This window comes from Pagrus major, chromosome 21 (assembly GCF_040436345.1).
Source record: "Pagrus major chromosome 21, Pma_NU_1.0".
In the NCBI taxonomy this organism is placed as follows: Eukaryota; Metazoa; Chordata; class Actinopteri; order Spariformes; family Sparidae; genus Pagrus; species Pagrus major.
The window spans coordinates 30,336,399-30,344,122 of record NC_133235.1 but is presented as its reverse complement, the minus strand read 5'-3'; positions in this window follow the sequence as shown (position 1 = coordinate 30,344,122).

Sequence of the window (7,724 nt, the reverse complement as noted above, 5' to 3'; positions counted from 1 at the left end):
ATCATGTTTATTGTTTTATTGAACATTCAGTGTTGGACAATAAACCAGCAACATATGAAAACTGATTCTGATTTTTATATTTTCACCTCCATCTCTCTTTGTCTTTGTTTCTGTTTCTCTGTATACTTTTTATCTTCTGTCTGTACTTTGTGTATTTCTCTCCCTGTGTGTGTGTGTGTGTGTGCGTGTTGTCCTGCAGCTGTAGATGATTCACTTCCTGTGAACACCTGAGTTCAGAACAGCTGCAGGCTGTCAGAGCTGAACACAGCTGAGACTCAACAGTGTGAACATTTCTACTAAACAATGACTCTCAGTGACGATCGGTCGGTTTAAAATCAATAAATGTGGCGTCAGTAAGTGGGATTCATGTTGATGTTTAGTTTGTTTGTCTGAACCGCTCGGTGAAACATGATGGTCTAAAGTTAGGGTTAAGGTTTTTTGTGATCACATCCTGATCAAATGAAATAACTGATCACCTGCGATGGTTTCAGAGGAAGCAGGACGAGCGAGCCCCTGGTCAGGGAGCATGCTGGGAAATGTTTCAGGATGTTTGTAATGTGTCGCCTCAGTGTGTCTGGGTGAAGTGGAGCAGACGACGAGCTGATTGTTTCTGTGTCGACCCAGAAAAACAACAGAGATAGATGAGATGGACTCTTCACACCAGTGTCCTGCAGGAAAACACACAAAATAAGACTGAAAGCAGATAAGTGCAAACACACACACAGAGTTTAACTGAAGGCTCCTCCTCCTCTTCCTCCACTTCTTCTTCCTCCTCTTCTTCTTCTCCTTCTTCTTTTTCCTCTTCTTCTTCTTCTCCTTCTTCTTCTTCTCCTTCTTCTCCTTCTTCTTCTTCTCCTCCTTCTTCTTCTTCTTCTTCCTCTTCTTCTCCTTCTTTTTCCTCTTATTCTTCTTCTCCTTTTTCCTCTTCTCCTTCTTCTTCTCCTTCTCCTTCTCCTTCTTCTTCTTCTTCCTCTTCTTCTCCTTCTTTTTCCTCTTATTCTTCTTCTCCTTTTTCCTCTTCTTCTTCTTCTCCTTCTTTTTCCTCTTCTTCTTCTTCTCCTTTTTCCTCTTCTTCTTTCTCCTCTTCTTCTTCTCCTTCTTTTTCCTCTTCTTCTCCTTCTTCTTCTCCTTCTCCTCCTTCTTCTTCTCCTTCTTCTTCTTCTTCTGCCCCCCTGGAGTTAATATTGTAACCCCTGTGCTCCGTGGTTACAGAGACTCTGTTAGTGAGATGAATGCTTCACCTCCTCCCTGTCACTTCCTGTCAGCTGCTTTCTCTCTGATGTGTATGTGTGTGTTGTTGGTAGACCCCCCACACCCCCCCACCCCCGCAGCTGAACCAGGAGACTTTAAATGCCAAACCTGAAGTACTGTCACCTTACATTACACTCAGTGTGTGACGGTGAGAGACACAGACACAGAGAGACACACACAGAGAGAGACACAGTCACAGAGAGAGAGAGACACAGTCACAGAGAGAGACACAGAGAAAGAGAGAGACAGAGACACAGTCACAGAGAGAGAGAGACACAGAGACACACACAGAGAGAGACAGTAAATGTAAATGTAAATGTAAATGTACATAAATAATAAATGCGCTGTAAAAATTGGAATCATGGAAACAGACTTCTTCCCCCAAAGTAGAGGAGTGAAGCAGGGCTGCAGTCTGAGCCCCACCCTGTTTAACATCTACATAGATGAACTGGCCAAATCCCTGGAAGAGTCCGATATCCCTGGTCTCACCCTCTCTGACATAGAAGTCAAATGCTTATTATTTGCAGATGACCTAATACTGCTCGCTCCATCAAAGGAGGCTCTACAAAAACAGCTAGATCACCTGCAAAAGTTCTGTCAGACCTGGGCCCTGACCGTTAACCTGGAAAAGACAAAAGTCATGGTCTTCCAGAAACGACCTAAGAGTCAGAAAAACCAACACCGGTTCCACCTGGACTCTACGGACATAGAACACACACACAGCTACACATATTTAGGACTAAACATCACATCGACGGGAAATTTCAATCTGGCCATTAAAGATCTCCGAGATAAGGGCAGAAGAGCTTTCTGGACTATAAAAAAATCCTCAAACATAGACATACCTGTCAAAATCTGGATCAAAATATTCCAATCCATAATTGAACCAATTATATTATACGGCAGTGAAATGTGGGGCCCTCTCATCAACCAAGACCTTGAAAAATGGGACAAACACCCAATCGAAAGCCTGCACACAGAGATCTGCAAAAGCATCCTCAAAGTCCACAGGAACTCCCCCAACAACGGATGCAGAGCTGAATTAGGCCAATTTCCCCTGTTGGATCCAAAAAAGAGCCATAAAATTCTACCAACACCTCAAAGCCAGCGAGCCCGGCTCCTACCACTACAAAGCCCTACAATGCCAAGAGGAGAGCAGAGACAGGAGTCCCCTCAGCCAGCTGGTCCAGAGGCTCAGCTCCAACAGCACCGGGCACCAAGACCGCCCTCACACAATCCGGCCCCACCAAATTATAGCAAAAGAAAAAGACAATTACATCAACTATTGGACATCTACAACCAAAACCCAAAGCAAACTCCAATGCTATTTGGCCCTAAACAGACAATACACAATGGCAGAATACCTGAGCTCTGTAACCGACCCGAGACTGAGGAAAACGTTGACTATGTACAGACTCAGCAGCCATAACCTGGCCTTGGAGAGCGGCCGGCACAGACAGACGTGGCTGCCCAGAGAGGAGCGGCTGTGTCGGCTCTGTCCACACAGACAGGTGGAGACAGAGCAGCACTTCCTGCTGCACTGTGACAAATACACCGATATCAGAACAAAACTTTACAACAAAATCACACACACAACCCCAAATTTTGACAAACTCCCAGACACAGAAAAAATACAATATTTACTGGGAGAGAAAAGTGCCGCTGCTGCAGATGCAGCAAGATATGTTAGTGCCTGCCACAGAAAAAGAGAAGCTGCAAACACCGGACATGATCTCCTCCACTTACCTGCACACTGATACGCACATACACACACACACACACACACACACACACACACACACACACACACTTTCCATTTTTATTTTTTTGACAGAGAGAGAGAGACACACAGTCACAGAGAGAGAGACACAGTCACACAGAGAGAGAGACACAGAGAGAGAGAGACACAGAGAGAGAGAGAGACAGAGAGAGAGAGACAGAGAGAGAGAGAGACACACAGTCACAGAGAGAGAGACACACAGAGACACAGAGAGAGAGAGAGACAGAGAGAGAGAGAGACAGAGAGAGAGAGACACACAGTCACAGAGAGAGAGACAGAGAGAGAGAGAGAGAGACACAGTCACACAGAGAGAGACACAGAGAGAGAGGATGGAGGGAGAACTCAACAAAATTGAAAAAGCCATAAATGAAAACACCTTTTGGAAATTATGGAAAAACATCAACAGAAACCCACGTACAGAGACCAACCCGATTCAAAATGGCAAAATCTGGAAAGATTACTTCGAAGACCTATAAAAATCCAGAGTGTCGCGGTCTGAATCATAACCACATTTTAACAATAGACAAACTGAAAGAACTAGAAAGGACAGTGAAGGACAACAACGTGCCCCTGACTCCCCGTCACCATTAAAGAGATGCAGCACAAAATCAAAACCCTGAAAAATGGAAAAGCTTGCGGTATAGACAGCATTAACTCAGAGATGCTGAAACACAGTAACTTAAAACTCCAACGTGCCGTGCAAAAACCCTTCAGCCTGGTGTTGGCCACTGGATATTACCCCAGTGTTTGGAATAAAGGTCTCATTTCTCCTGTATTTCAAAATGGAGACAGGTAAACCCCAGCAACTACAGGGGCATCTGTGTCAACAGCAACCTGAGTAAACTCTTCTGTAGCATCCTCAACTCTAGATTAATCACTGATCTCACTGAACATGATATTCTGTCTAGAAGCCAAAGTGGCTTTTTACCCAAACATCAAACATCTGACCACATATACACTCTCCACACACTCATCCAACAGCATGTCCACAGGAAGCACAAAGGAAAGATATTTGCATGTTTTGTAGATCTAAAAAAGGCTTTTGACACAATTTGGCACAACGGGTTATTTTTACAACTTCTCCAATATGGAATTGGGGGTAAAATTTATGATCTAATCAAATCCAAATATTCTGACAACCAGTGCGGTGTTAAAACTGGAAACAAAAGAACAGAGTTCTTCAAACAAGGAAAAGGAAAAGGAGTGCATCAGGGCTGCAACCTGTCTCCCACTGTGCAACATCTATAGCAATAAAGTGGCCACTCTTCTTGAACAGTCCTCAAGCCCAGGATTAGATCTACAAGGCAAAGAAATCAAATTCCTCATGTATGCAGATGACCTGGTTCTACTGTCCCCAACAGAACAGGGCCTACAGCAGAACCTCTCTCTGCTGGAGACGTTCTGTCAGAACTGGGCGGTAGATATCAACCTTGACAAAACCAAAGTCATGGTATTCCAAAAAAAGGCAGGTTACAGGAGTCCAAACATGTTTTCAGGGTAGGAGGGACCACACTTCAGCACAATGGAGTATAATTATCTGGGCATCATCATCAGCTCATCAGCAGCCTGGACAAGGCAACACACTCCCTCACAGAAAAGGCACGCAGGGCCGACTACAGCATCAACAGCTCACTATATACATTCAATCCTCCAGTTACAGTTTGGCTAAAACTATTTAACAGTGTAATAAAACCCATCCTCATGTATGGTAGTGAAGTGTGGGGCCCTCTAATGACCCAGAGGCACCTCATGGGACACAACACCCACAGAGAAACTCAACCTTCAGTTCTGCAAGGAAATCCTCAAGGTCCACAGAAACGGTCCAAACCATGCATGTAGAGCAGAGCTGGGACACTTCCCTCTCTCTCTACACATGATCAAAAGGGCAATGAAGTTCCAGGTTCACTCAGCACAAGCTGATCCTGATTCCTATCACCACAGAGCCTCTCTCAGTAACAGCCTGTCCAGAGACAGACCCTCTGAGAAACACCAGAGAAACCTGCCACCTCAACATCCAAGACCTCCAGACTCTCTCCAAAACTCACCTGCTGTCTATAGACAGAGAATAAAAAGACTTACACTGACATTTGGAAGAATGAGATCAAATCCATCAATAAATTGTAATGCTGTCGCTCACTGGATAGAGAGTATTCTCCAGCACAATATCTGGTCAGCAACATCACCCCAAACAAAGACGAACACTAACGATGTACAGACTCACCGACCATCAGCTACAGGCTGAAACAGGTCGGCATAAGAAAGAGTGGAAGCCCAGAGAACTAAGAGTCTGTAAACACGGCTCTTCAGGAGAAACAGAGACTGAGGCCCATTTCCTCCTCTCCTGCCCCCTGTACCAAACTGAGAGAGAGGTTTCCTCCTCTCCTGCCCCCTGTACCAAACTGAGAGAGAGGTTTCCTCCTCTCCTGCCCCCTGTACCAAACTGAGAGAGAGGTTTCCTCCTCTCCTGCCCCCTGTACCAAACTGAGAGAGAGGTTTCCTCCTCTCCTGCCCCCTGTACCAAACTGAGAGAGAGGTTTCCTACAGCAGATCACTGCAGCAGATCCATCATATCAGGGAAAAACATGTGATGAACTGTTAAAAGTCTGTCTGGGAGAAGATCCACAATTTATCAAGTTAGCTGCACAATATGTAACACTGCCATGAAACTAGAGACACACACACACACACACACACACACACACACACACACAGGGTATACTATATAAATGTATATATACTTTTTCTTTTCTTTCTTTTCTTTCTTTTCTTTGTATATATTTGATTCTATGAGTTGTATTTGTTTTGTTCTGTTCATTGATTGATGCTTTGGCAACATTGTTGTTAAAACTTTCATGCCAATAAAGCGAATTTGAATTTGAATTTGAATTTGAGAGAGAGAGAGAGAGAGAGAGAGACAGTCACACAGATGCAGCAAAATATGTTAGTGCCTGCCACAGAAGAAGAGAAGCTGCAAACACCTGACATGATCTCCTCCACTTACCTGCACACTGATACGCACATACACACACACACACACTTTACTTTTTTTTTCTCTTTTCTTTTCTTTTCTTCTTCTTTTCTTTTCTTTATTAATTTATTTGTTTTATTATTATCATTATTATTATTATTAATCATATATCTATTATTTATTCTGTAATTATTTACTGTGTCAACATTGTATATTGTGTTTTGTTTCTTTGGCAAAATTGTTGAAACTTTCATGCCAATAAAGCTCCTTTGAATTTGAATTTGAATTTGACAGTCACACAGAGAGAGAGACACAGAGAGACACAGAGAGACACACAGAGAGAGAGAGACACACAGAGAGAGAGAGAGAGACACAGAGAGACACAGAGAGACACAGAGAGAGAGACACAGAGAGACACAGAGAGACACAGAGAGAGAGAGAGACACAGAGAGAGAGAGAGAGAGAGACACAGAGAGAGAGAGAGAGAGACACAGAGAGAGAGAGAGACACAGAGAGACACAGAGAGACACAGAGAGAGAGACACAGAGAGAGAGAGAGAGAAAAAAAGAGCCATAAAATTCTACCAACACCTCAAAGCCAGCGAGCCCGGCTCCTACCACTACAAAGCCCTACAATGCCAAGAGGAGAGCACAGACAGGAGTCCCCTCAGCCAGCTGGTCCACAGGCTCAGCTCCAACAGCACCGGGCACCAAGACCGCCCTCACACAATCCGGCCCCACCAAATTATAGCAAAAGAAAAAGACAATTACATCAACTATTGGACATCTACAACCAAAACCCAAAGCAAACTCCAATGCTATTTGGCCCTAAACAGACAATACACAATGGCAGAATACCTGAGCTCTGTAACCGACCCGAGACTGAGGAAAACGTTGACTATGTACAGACTCAGCAGCCATAACCTGGCCTTGGAGAGCGGCCGGCACAGACAGACGTGGCTGCCCAGAGAGGAGCGGCTGTGTCGGCTCTGTCCACACAGACAGGTGGAGACAGAGCAGCACTTCCTGCTGCACTGTGACAAATACACCGATATCAGAACAAAACTTTACTACAAAATCTCACACACAACCCCAAATTTTGACAAACTCCCAGACACAGAAAAAATACAATATTTACTGGGAGAGAAAAGTGCCGCTGCTGCAGATGCAGCAAGATATGTTAGTGCCTGCCACAGAAAAAGAGAAGCTGCAAACACCGGACATGATCTCCTCCACTTACCTGCACACTGATACGCACATACACACACACACACACACACACACACACACACACACACACACACACACACACACTTTCCATTTTTATTTTTATTTATTTATTTATTTATTTATTTTTTCTCTTTTCTTTTCTTCTTCTTTTCTTTTCTTTATTAATTTATTTGTTTTATTATTATCATTATTATCATTATTATTAATCATATATCTATTATTTATTCTGTAATTATTTACTGTGTCAACATTGTATATTGTGTTTTGTTGCTTTGGCAAAATTGCTTAAACTTTCATGCCAATAAAGCTCCTTTGAAATTGAAATTGAAATTGAGAGAGAGAGACACAGAGAGAGAGAAAGAGAGAGACACAGTCACAGAGAGAGAGACACAGAGAGAGAGACACAGAGAGAGAGAAAGAGAGAGACACAGTCACAGAGAGAGAGAGACACAGAGAGAGAGACACAGAGAGAGAGAAAGAGAGAGACACAGTCACA